The sequence below is a fragment of the Ziziphus jujuba genome, chromosome 11 (assembly GCF_031755915.1).
Source record: "Ziziphus jujuba cultivar Dongzao chromosome 11, ASM3175591v1".
Lineage (NCBI taxonomy): Eukaryota > Viridiplantae > Streptophyta > Magnoliopsida > Rosales > Rhamnaceae > Ziziphus > Ziziphus jujuba.
In genome coordinates, this window is record NC_083389.1 from 1832395 (window position 1) to 1846018 (window position 13624).

The following is a 13624-nucleotide window of genomic DNA, read 5'->3' on the forward strand; positions in this document are numbered from 1 at the left end:
GCACGTATGAGAGTTGGTTTAACGACCCTAACTATGGCAGAATATTTTCGAGATGTTAATGAACAAGACGTACTTCTATTTATTGACAATATCTTTCATTTTGTCCAAGTGGGATCTAAAGTATCGGTCTTGTTGGGTAGAATGCCCTCCACTGTGGGATATCAACCCACTCTTAGTACCGAAATGGGCTTTTTAAAGAAAGAATTACTTTTACCAAAGAAGGGTCCATAACTTCTATTCAAGCAGTTTATATACCCATGGACGATTTGATTGATCTCGCTCCGACCATAACATTTGCACATTTATATGCTACTACCATACTATCAATAGGATTGGCTACCAAAGGTATCTATCCAGCAGTAGGTCCTTTAGGTTCAATGTCAACTATGCTCCAACCTCAAATCGTTGGTGAAGAACATTATGAAACTGTGCAAAGAGTTAAACAAACTTTACAATGTTATAAAGAACTTCAGGACAATATAGCCATCCTTGGGTTGGACAAATTATTCGAAGAAGATCACTTAACCATAGCAAGAGCATGAAAAATTGAGCGTTTCCTATCACAACCCTTTTTCATAGCAGAAGTATTTACCGATTCACTAAGGAAATATGTGGTCTAGCAGAAACAATTAGAGGATTTAAATTGATCGTTTCTGGCAAATTAGATGGTCTCCCTAAACAGGCTTTTTATTTTGAAGGTAACATCGATGAAGCTACTGCAAAGGCTATGAACTTAGAAATGGAGAGCAAATTGAAGAAATGACCTTAAATCTTTGTGTACTGACCTCGAGACGAATTTTTTGGGATTCGGAAGTGAAAGAAATATTTTATCTACTAATAGTGGACAAATCGATGTATTACCAAACCATGCGCCTATTGCCATAGCTGTAGATATTGGTATTTTGAGAATATGCCTTAACAACCAATGGTTAATGATGGCTTTGATGGGTGGTTTTGCTAGAATAGGCAATAATGAGATCACTGTTTTAGCAAATGATGCGAAGAAGGGTAGTGACATTGAACCACAAGAAGCACAACAAACTCTTGAAATAGTGGAAGCTTACTTGAGTAAAGCTAAAAGCAAGAGACAAACAATTGAAGCAAATCTCGCTCTCGGACGAGCTAGGACACAAGTAGAGGCTATCAATGTGATATTGTAACTAGGTGGTGGGTCTGAATAAGCAAAATAAGGTGTATAAACGGAATTTGCTTCTACCGATTGAAATTGAATAAGAATAAAATAAAATCAAGTAGAATCAACTTCTAGTGAAACAAACAAATATTTAATTTGAAATTAAATAGATAAATAGGGTAGGATGAAAAAGATACAAAATCAATAAAAGAGCATGAGTAGAAATACGCATAGATGACTTGGCAAATAATTCCAATTCGAATAAATTAATCCGATATATTTTCCACATTTATGTTTCTACTTTACGAATATGATATTTTTTGGGCATTTCTAATAATATCAAGTGTTATTCCTATTATAGAAAGGGAAAGAAAGAGCAAATCTGTAAATAAATACTAAAAAAAAATAGGCTTTGTACATATGTATCGTCCAAAACAACGATTTTTATTAGCTGTAGTAAAGAAATGCATTTCATGGAAGTGGAAATATGACTAAATTGGTATGCCTAGATACGTTATTCTATGGATAAGGGTCGTAAAGATCAATTCATGAGATTTTGGGCTGATACAATAACAACTGCTTACTTATGTCATGATCTGCGATAAAAGTTAGGAATCCACTTATGTAATAGAGTTGATCCCCTAAGGTATTGAGCAGCGGTGTAGCATCAGATCCTAACAATAGTAAGTCTTTTCCTTGTTATGAAGAAAGTCTTTTTCAAAGATTCTAAATAAATTTACATATGGAACTAAGATAGTTGCCTTTTAGAAAATTGTAATGATAGCAAAAATACTTATGCTTTATGAAGGTGGGAGAAAAGATAAAATTGATTAAATCATTAAGCAAAATTAATGTTTCAAACTCATAACCTCTTTTGGCTAACTCGACAGAAAAAAATGGGATAGTTCCATTAGAAATCTTATTCAATTATATATGGTAGATTAAAAAAATGAGATACTAAAAGAATTTGACTGGTGAGCCATATGAGGTCGGAAACTCTCAAGTACAGTTTTAAGGGAAGGAATTTACCCATCTATTCCAACTGGGGAGAACAGGCCATTCGACAAGGAGATTTTGGAATTGCAGCGGCTTGGTTTGACTAAGTTGTCGAGTATTGGAAACAGGCTATAAAGCTTACTCTTGGTAATTATATTGAAGTGCAAAATTGGTTGAAGATCACAAGGTGTTTCGAATAAGAACACTATTTTTTTTTTCATTTTTTTTTTTGTTATAATGAATTTTTTATGAATTGTTTGTTGTCTCTATCAGTCAAATAAAATGGATCATTTCTCTCGGAAGAACCAATCAAAAAATTTCATTATATCCCTTCTCCTTTTAAGATCGTTCTATTTCATCTGTTATTTCGTAGGGATAAACGATATACAGATAAGTCAGAAAATATATGTCTTTTCTGCTGTTAATAATAACAACTAATAAAAGTAAAAAAGACCTTCAAATGACTAAATAGAAATACTAGTATGTCTCTTAATAATGACTAAAGGCTGTTCACACGGTTTGGAATAGAGTAATAGTAATATATTCTATGTAAGACATAAAGTGTTTTCATTTAGGAATTTCTAATTGAGATATGAATACATTAGGTTGCACAAAAAAGAATTGTGTCAATTTAAAGCCCCCTAAAAAAAATTTATAAGATTAAAAAGGTCTGTTAAGCGCCCCCCGGCTATGTCATAATAAATCCAAACACTTGCCCTGGATCGACTTCCAAATCATAATTGCTCTAGTGAATAACTAAAGAAAATAGATAGATGGGAGATAGAAGATAAAAAACTAAGTCTAAACATCTCTCATAGGTTCACTAATTACATAGCTATTGGCGGGTCTCTTTTTATATGTTGTATGGAAAGAGGAGGACTCAATGATTATTCGTTCGTCAGAACTAGAAGTTAAAATTTTGGTAGATAGGGATCCCATAAAAACTTCTTTCGAGGAATGGGCCAGACCAGGTCATTTCTCAAGAACAATAGCTAAAGGACCAAATACTACCACTTGGATCTAGAACCTACACATTGATGCTCATGATTTAGATAGCCATACCAATGATTTGGAGGAGATCTCTCGAAAGGTATTTAGTGCCCATTTCAGCCAACTTTCCATCATTTTTCTTTGGCTGAGTGGTATGTATTTCCATGGTGCTCATTTTTCCAATTATGAAGCATGACCCGGGTAGCAGTTTTGGTGCAAATATGGACAACGACAGCATGAAATGGTTCCAACTCTTTATGGATTCAATACATATGTCTAAGAGGATATGAACAAATAAAAAGGGGGATTAAGCTTTTTTCTTTTACTTATATTGATTGATTGACTAAATCCGAGCTTTTTTCTACTTCTTTGTTTTTGTTTCGTTATTACATTTTTCTTGCATCTTTATACCTTATTTGTCTATATGTCAATTAGCTATGTAGTGCCAATCCAACAAAAGTCCTTATTTTTTTAAAATGAATTTATAACATTTTATTTTTTTCTAGTTCTCCATTGTATTGTTTTCACAAATACTCATATTGTCAATAGTGTATCAAATAAATATAATTCGAATATGGATAAATGGATCTACTTTTCTTCGTGCCATAAATTTGATTTCATTCAAGGAATGCGTTCATTGGATTTTCTGTAATACAATTTTTTTTTTTTTGTATGATACAATTTGTTTTGCCATTTCAAATTCAATTACGTCATGCAATTCAACCTCTTTATTTATTTTATTGGTATTCTGATTGTATCTACACATTTTAATTCTTTTATTCAGTTTGCTAACTCAATGGTAGAGTATTCGGCTTTTAAGTGCGGCTAGCATCTTTAACACATTTGTATGAAGTAATGGATTCATCCATACAACCAGTAGAGTTTGTAAGATCGTGACTGATCCTGCAAGAAATGAATGGAAAAAGTAGCAAGTCATATCAATGGAGAATTCTGAGAATATTAAATTGTTTGAATTCTTGGTGTGGCAGGAAAAAGAAATTGGAAAATCAATTTCAAGTTGGATCGAGTGAATAAATGGATTGAGCCCAACTATGGCCCCAATTATAGGGAAACAAAGAGTAATGAGCTTTTGGTCTTCATTTTTGAATGATTATCTGAATGATTACCCTAAATAATTGGATTTTAAAAATATAGTAGTTCTTGATGCGGGAAGGCTTTTCCATGAGGGATTATCCATTTTTTATGAGTCCTACCTATTAGGTATTCTCCATTATGAGGTGGAGATAAATGTGTAGAAGAAGGCAGTATATTGATAAAGAGTTTTTATTTATTTATTTATTTTTTCAAAATAAAAAAAGTGATTGGATTGCAAAGATAAAGGATTTCTAACCATCTTGTTATCTTAGACTCAACATAAACCACTTAGATGAAAAAACAGAGGATAGAGCGCCTGCCGATGGTCTTACCTTTTTCTGAGGTATCTATTTTTTTCTTACTATGATACCTTGTTTTGACTGTATCGTACTATGTATCATTTGATAACCCAATAGACCCCTTATCTCCAGTTCAAATCAAATTTCAAATGGAAGAATTTCAAAGATATTTCAAACTAGATAGATCTCAGAACCGTTTAAATTATGTATCAGATGTATGAATATCCTAACCCATTCATCTGGAAATCTTAATTTAAACCCTTCACTATTGGGCAAAAGATGCCCCTTCTTTACATTTATTACAGCTTTTTCTTCACGAGTATTATAATTGGAATAGTTTTATTATTCCAAAAAAAAAAAACTATTTCTTTTTTTTTTTTTGAAAAGTAATTCAAGATTTTTCTTGTTTCTATATAATTCTGCTGTTTATGAATATGAATCCATCTTACTTTTTCTCTGTAATTGATCTTCTCATTTACAATTAACATTTTTTGGGGTATTTTTTGAGCGAATTTATTTCTATGGAAAAATAAAACATCCTCTACGAGAAGTCTTTTCTAATGATTTTCCGGTGGTCCTATGGTTCTTCATGGAGCCTTTCATGCATTATGTTAGATATCAAGGAAAATCAATTTTGGTTTCAAAAGATACACCTCTTGTAATGAATAAATGGAAATATTTTCTTGTCCTTTGTGGCCATGTCATTTTTACATGTGGGCCCAATCAGGAATGAGCTATATAAACCAATTAGCCAACCATTCTTTCGACTTTTTACGCTATCATCTTTCAGTGGTACGGAGTCAAATGCTAGAAAATTCATTTATAATGCATAATGCTATAAAGAAGCTTGATAAATTAGTTCTAATTAGCCCAATGATCTGATCATTGGCTAAAATGAAAATTTGTAACACATTAAGACATCCTTTTAGTAAGTGGACCTAGGCCGATTCGTCAGATTTTGAGATTATCGACCGATTTCCCCATATATGTAGAGATCTTTCTCATTATTTCAGTGGATCCTAAAAAAGGTTTGTATCGAATAAAATATATACTTTGACTTTTTTGTCTTAAAACTTTGGCTCGTAAACACAAAAGTACTGTATGAAGTCTAGGTTTGGAATTATTGGAAGAGTCCTTTATGCAGCAAGAAGGGGTTCTTTCTTTGATTTTTCCAATAATTTATTCGACTTTTTGAAGGTTATATAAAGGGTGAATTTGGTATTTGGATATTGTTTGCATCAATGATTTGGTCAGTCATGAATGATTAGCTATTCAACCATGGAAATGGAAATTATCCATAAATGCTGAAAAGATAACAAAAAATTTATTTAGTCATCTATTATGAAATTTTCATGTAGTAAGAGTAAGGGTTAATCAACTGAATATTCAACTTTCTTAGAGGCTTGTCTAGGGAAGGAGCTGGATTTTAGATGTATACATAAGGAATGCCATGTGCAATGAAAAATGCAATAATGGTTTGGGAAGCGATTTTTACCTTTTCTTTATTTTCTAACTATATGAAGTAAATTATCTACTCCATCCGACTAGTTGCCGGTTCAAGTGCTAAGCAACCCATTCTAATTATTCTATTGAAATCACATGTATCTAAATTAAATCCGAATTTTAATCCAAATTTTGTAACTTATTTTACTTTTATTTTACTTTTATTCAATTTATATATTTATTTTATTAAAAAAAATGGATGAATCTAGATAGATAAAAACCTTCATATATCTATGGATGTTGAATATTGGTTGACATGGGTATATAAGTCATGTCATACTGTTGAATAACAAGCCCTCGATTATCTATTTACAGAAAATTCATGTGCTTGGGAGTTTCTGATGATTAATAATTAAATAAACCAAGATTTTACCATGACTGCAATTTTAGAGGGACACGAAAGCAAAAGCCTATGAGGTCACTTATGTAACTGGATAACCAGCACTGAAAACTGTCTTTACATTGGATGGTTTGGTGTTTTGATGATCCCTACTTTATTGACCGCAACTTCTATATTTATTATTGCTTTCATTGTTGCCCCTCTAGTAGATATTGATGGTATTCCTGAACCGGTTTCTGGATCTCTACTTTATGGAAACAATATTATTTTTGGTGCCATTATTCCTACTTCTACAATGATGGGTTTTCACTTTTACCCGATATGGGAAGCGGCTTCCATTGATGAATGGTGGTCCTTCTAAGCTAATTGTTCTACACTTTTAACTTGGTATAGCTTGTTATATGGGTCATAAGTGGGAACTAAGTTTCCGTCTGGGTATGCACCGTTAGATTGTTGTTGCATATTCAGCTCCTACTATAACTGCTACTGCTGTTTTCTTGGTCTATCCAATTGGTCAAGGAAGCTTTTCTAATGGTATGCCTCTAGAAATCTTTAGTACTTTCAACTTTATGATTGTATTCCAAGCTGAACACAACGTCCTTATGCACCCATTTCACATGTTTGGCGTAGCTAGTGTGTTCGGTAGCTCCCTATTCAATGCTATGCATGGTTCTTTGGTAACTTCTAGTTTGATCAAGGAAACCACATAAAATGAATATGCTAATGAAGGTTACAGATTCGGCCAAGAGGAAGAAACCAACAGTATCATAGCTGCTCATGGTTATTTTGGACGATTAATCTTCCAATATGCTAGTTTTCAACAACTCTCATTCTTTACACTTCTTCCTAGCTACTTGGCCTGTAGCAGGTATTTGGTTCACTATTTTAGGTATCAGCACTATGGCTTTAACTTAAATGGTTTCGATTTCAACTAATCTACAGTTGATAGTCAAGGTTGTGTAATTAATACATGGGCTGATATTATCAACCGTGCTAACTTGGGTATGGAAGTTATGCATGAACATAACACTCATAACTTCCCTCTAGATCTAGCTGCGGTCGAAGCTCCGTCTATAAATGGATAAGACTTTGGTATTAGTGTATATTGTATTATTGAACATAAAGGAGCAATAATCAATTTCTTGTTCTAGCAAGAAGTTTGGTATTGCTCCTTTAGGAGTTTTTGAAGTTTGGTATTGCTCCTTTAGGAGGTTTTTTTTTACTTAAATTTTTTTGTTTACTTTATCTTTACTTTAACATACCCATACTGTTTTTATGTAGAAATTTTTATTTTTAATATCCTTTTTGCAATTTTTTATTTTACATTTAAATTTAAAGGTTTCAATTCCATTTTTTCTTGTTTTAGTTTGAAGAACAAAAAAAAATGATAAATGGTGTAAATTGACCTATTTGTTTATAATTTGTAAGTTTGTAATTTGTAATAGGGGCAAATGTAGCCAAGTGGATCAAGGTAGTGGATTGTGAATCCACCGTGCGTCGGTTCAATTCCCATCATTTGCCCATATATATATTTAAATTAAAAGCAAAAAAAATATTAAAAATATTAAAATAATTAACTATATATGCTATATATATTAACTAAATATACTATAGGTATTAACTATTTTATGGTTCACCCCAACATTCCCCACTTGTTTGACTGTTGCTGAGCAGTTTTTGGATATCAAACAGACCTCCCCATAAAGTAATTTTAATGTAGTTGATTTCCCCTCTTTTGCAATCAGTTTCGCTATAGCACCTTCTGCTCTAGCTAATTGTCCACCCTTTCCAAGTGTGCTATCTATGTTATGTATGGCTGTAGCTAAGGGCATATCGGTTGAAGTAGATTCTTCTTTTTGATCAATCAAAACTCCTTCCTAAATTGTACAAACTTCTTCCAAAGCATACGGCTTTCTGGATGTGGATGATGATATCTATACAAATGGATCTTATATATATATCGTATAATTCTTATATATATCATATAATGAAGTACCACATGAGTGGATATATAGGAATCAAAATCTATTGAATCACTCATGTTATGATCTTCTACATCCTAGGTCTTCCTGTTCCTTCATCGGGCTTATGTTCTTCATGTAGCATTCAGACCGAATGACTCTATGAAATTACATTGATACTTCCACATATTACGGGTAACATAGGAGACATCTCTATTTTTACCCCTGGGAATCCTTAGAATTATCACTCCTTAGCTTTCAATTTGCCTCTGACCATCAATTGAAATGTGAATAACCCATCCTCATCTCTTTGAAACAAAGGGCGCTTTTGGTTCCGTCGGTGCTTGAAACAATTTTGTCTTCTCCATATTACTATATCTCTAAAGTCAATAATTTTATATGAGGAACTACTGAACTCAATCACCTGATGCCGTTACTCTTTAGTTTTTTTATTGAGGTCTATTTTATAGAGGTATTCAAATTGGATCAATGATCGATTTCTAGGTTTCATCATAAACCTAAATGGTTACTTCCAATTACGTAATTCGATAGTTCAAACCGCACTCAAAGGTAGGGCATTTCCCATTTTTATAGGAACTTCTATACCATAAACAATGGTATCTCCAATTATATCCCCTCTAGGATGTAAAATATATTTTTTCTCACCATCCCCATAGTGTATGAGACAAATGTATGCATTTCGATTAGGATCATATTCTAGAGTTACGATTCTATCATATATTCTTTTTCATTCTGTGCAAGATTGATTTTACAGTATAGACGGTTATGACCTCCCCCTCTATGCACTACGGTAATGATTCCTCTAGCATTACGACCTTTACCACAACGATGCTGCCCATAGATCAAATTATTTCGTGGATTGAATTTCACCTGACTGTCTACGGTTCCTTTGCGTGTGTTCAGGGTAGAAGTTTTGTATAAATGTATCGTGATGCTATTAAGTATTTTGATTGAAGTTCTTTTCTTTCTAACAGATGGAATACAATAACCCTGTTGAGGCATAATGATCATACGTCTGTAATGCATTGTATGTCCCATAATAGGTCCCATTTTCTACCCTTTCCTGGGAGTAGATAACTATTCATAGCTACTACCTTGACACCAAAAAATAGTTCGACCCAATGCTTTATTTTTGTCCTAGTTGATCCTGATTCGACATTAGAAGTATATTGATTTTTCAACAATGACCAAATACTTTTGTCTGTAAATACTACTTATTTGATTCCAACCATAAATCTATTTTCTTCCCTATTAGTTCTAGTCTCAATAAGAATGCTAGTTCTTACTGTTCATATGTTATGATATGAATATACCACACCAATTCATTACGTAGGGGTGATGAGATTCCATTGATACAAAGCCAATTCCAATAGACTTATTTTATTGGAGGGTCCCATTGACGTGCATCTAGTAGGAATTGAACCTACGAATTTGCCAATTATGAGTTGGGTGCTTTAACCATTCAGCCATGGATGCTTAGCGAGGATCCTCATACATGGTGAATAACCAAATTCAAATTCAAATGAAATATTTAGGATAAATAAATGAAATTTAGGAGGACTCAATGAAAAGACATCAATTTAAAGATTGGATTTTCGAATTAAAAGAGATATTGAGAGAGATCAAGAATTTTCACTATTTCTTAGATTCATGGACCCAATTCAATTCAGTGGGATCTTTGATTCACATTTTTTTCCATAAAAAATGTTTTATAAAACTCTTGGACTCCTAAATTTGGAGTCACTAAAAAAAAAAGGAATTAGCGACTATGCTGTCAGTGACGAAAAAGTAATGGTCACTGAATGAATAAAACAACGACCGATATTTAGTCGCAGAAACGATAGTAAGAGAAACGTGTAGAATTTTGGTTGACCTGTTATGGTGACCAGAAATTTGGTCACAAATATAAATTTTCGCTGACCAAAAACTAGTTGGTAGTTAAAAAGGCAGGGCGGGAAGCTTTCCCACCTTTTTTTTTGGCAGGAACATGAAGTTTCAACGACCAACCACTGTTGGTCACTAAAAGTATTTATAAAGGACCAATATATTAATCACTAATAATATAAGTTAAATTTTTTTTTTAAGGAAAAATAGCAAATAATGTTAGCATAAGGCATTCCACGACCAAATTATTTTGGGTGGTTAAATGTTATATTTGTGATGAAAATATTGGTCACTAAATAGAATTTAAAATAATAAAATATAAAAAAAAAGTTTATAATAGGTTTAGTTTAATGCCGTTAGCGACCAACTATGTTTGGTGAGTAAATGCAAGTGCGGGAAACCATCCACATGCTTTTCCATTTTGGCAAGAAGTGAGAACCTTGACTAAATGTAAGAAAAAGAAACATGAAATTGGTAATTTAATGGTTTGAGCTACCATGTCAGTGGCTATTAAATAGATACAAACGGTGTTAATAATAATATTAATAAAATAATCCACAATGGAGCTGCATTTTGTAAAGAAATATTTACTTAAAAAAAAAAACAGATTTTATAATTATTTTAGATTTGATTACATATATAGTCCCTAACCTATATGAAGCTGCATTTTGCTCCCTTCTAGTTTGTACTTACTTGACAATTTTTCCAATATTTTTGGATGAAATTCATTATGCACTAATGATAGTAGGAAATAGAGTTTAGGGTAAAATGATAAGAAAAAAAATTAAAATCAAAGTGTGAATCATGGTATACTCAACCACCTTGTTTAAATAGATGTTTCTTAATAATTGTATACTTGATTAAATTTGTGTGAAGTAGTTATATTAACCACTATCCACACATATAATTTTAGTTAACAATTGATACTTTATACATAACTAATAACATTATTATATGATTATTTTATATTGAAGCATTTATCATACAAAATATCAAAATTGACATTTCTAAAAAGAATAAAAAATTAAATGTTTACAACCAAATTGCAAATATATCCTTTTTAGGTGAAAAGCTAAAACCAGTGGATGGTTTGATAACGCTCCGTATAGACCCATAGATCAATTTATTTATTTTTTGTATTTTTGGTTACAATCCCGATATAACCATTTTTGGATGGATGATCCCCATAAAACCCTTTAGTTGATAAAATTGCACCGGCCCTATTTCCTTTCTAAAACTCTCTCCAAGAGTTGTGCTGCCCCCTTTGGATTGCCTCACCTCTCTGACCATTCATTGCTTCTGACTGCTTGGATTGGCATCTCTCTCAAGCTCCATCTCAGGTGTGTTTCCTCTCCCATTTTCTCTCAGTGCTTTTTCTTTTCTCTGTTTCTTCATTTTTCCCTAAGTTGCTCATTCTATGAAACGTAGGTGAAAGATGGGTTAGTTCTTTGTTACGTATGACAAAGAGTCAACTGGATTTAATGAGCTGATAAAGGAAGGATTGAAGGATTTATTAGGGATATGAGAGGAAGCAAATCTATTCTTGGTAGGAGACATCTATAACTTCTTGTACTTACTACTTCTTGGGTCGTACTTGCTATCTTATTAGGTTCAGCCATTATAGCTGCTCATAATCCACAAACCATTCCGATTGATAGTCAGAATTTCTTTTAATACGTCCTTGAATTCATTCAAGATGTGAGCAAAACGCGGATTGGAGAAGAATATGGTCCCCGGGTTCTATTTATTGGAACTATGTTTTTATTTCTTTTTGTTTTCGAATTTGTCAAGGGCTTTTTTATCCTGGAAAATCATACAGTTACCTCATGGGGAGTTAGCCGTGGCCACAAATGATATAAACACTATTTTTGCTTTAGCTTTACTCACGTCAATAGCATATTTCTATGGGGGCCTTTCAAAAAAGGGATTAGGTTATTTCGCTAAATACAGTCAACCAACCCTAATCCTTTTGGCCATTAACATCTTAGAAGATTTCACAAAATCCTTATCGCTTAGTTTTTGACTTTTCGAAAATATATTAGTCGATGAATTAATAGTTGTTGTTCTTGTTTCTTTAGTGCCTTTACTGGCTCCTATACCTGTCATGTTCCTTGGATTATTTACAAATGGCATTCAAGCTCTTATTTTTGCAACCTTAGTTGCAGCTTATATAGGCGAATCCATGGAAGGTCATCATTGATTAGTTTTCGACATAGTCTTTTTTTAGCTTAGCCCGACGGCATGTCTATATGTCTCAAAGTAATCCACTTAACTTAAGGAAGAAAAATATACAAATAAGATCGAAATAAGAACAAAGTATATACGATCTAGAGTAATAGTAAAAAGAATGTTACAATATTAAGTTAAGGAATTGTAAAAAAAAAAAAAAAAAAGGAAAGAGATCTAAAAGATCTTTTTCCTCAAATTCTTTTCTGGTCGATTTATACCACTCGACAATGAATACTCCCTTTCTATTGATATTGTTTTGTTCATTCAATTCACCAATTGACCCAAAAAAATTAATAAATAATAAATTACATGAACTTCGATAAACTCAATCCTAATATTTCTATGCAATGATTATGACTAACGAATTTTTCAGTTAAATTGATTGTACTCATGGGGGATAATGATAAATAAAATGGGGTTGATTAGAGGAGTATTGGGGGTCGAACTAGATGTATGTAATCTAATTGTTATAAGGCAATTCTTATGTATGTTTCAAAGAGTGATGCTAGAATCTGACTGAATCTAAGATACGAATAGTTGGTTTATGTTATGGGGGAAAGACATGTATATGTGATATTCAATATTAACTAGGTATATGAATTAAAGATATATTTAATTTGCCCTAGTATTATGTTATGAATTTCGATAAGGATTCCACTATTTAGATAAGGATTCCAATATAAGTACTTCCATTTTGACTGTAATATTTTTTGAATATTGAATGAATTTAAATCACAAAAAAGAGCAAAGAATTCAAAGAATGGTGCTGAAAAAAAAATATAAAAGAAAGAACTGGCCGAACAAAAGTCATACAAATTAAAAATTACATGTATAGGAAAATATTGAAGCAGTTCTATTGCTTCAAGAATATTATTATTTCAATTCATGGTTTTTAGTGACTTTGAATGGATAAATCTTAGTGATAGAATAAGTAAGCCATAATCCACCATAATCCATTGATTTCTGCCACTTCTGTTATTGTTGCTGGATTGGCTGTTGGGCTTGCTTCTATTGGACCTAGGGTTGGGCAAGGTACTGCCGTGGGCCAAGCTGTGCAGGGGATCGCTAGACAGCCAAAAGCAGAGCAAAAAATACGAGGTACTTTATTGCTTAGCTTGGCTTTTATGGAAGCTTTAACAATTTATGGGCTGGTTGTTGCATTAGCACTTTTATT

At 32.6% G+C, this 13624-nt stretch overlaps 3 pseudogenes; 2 read left to right on the forward strand and 1 right to left on the reverse strand.

Moving 5' to 3' along the window:
• The first annotated feature begins 759 nt into the window (after positions 1–759).
• LOC132799809 (ATP synthase epsilon chain, chloroplastic-like) lies at positions 760–1160 on the forward strand (annotated as a pseudogene).
• A 5229-nt stretch (positions 1161–6389) lies between these two features.
• Positions 6390–7440, forward strand: LOC132800074 (photosystem II protein D1-like; annotated as a pseudogene).
• A 510-nt stretch (positions 7441–7950) lies between these two features.
• LOC132799895 (large ribosomal subunit protein uL2cy-like) lies at positions 7951–9264 on the reverse strand (annotated as a pseudogene).
• Between the last annotated feature and the right edge of the window lie 4360 nt (positions 9265–13624).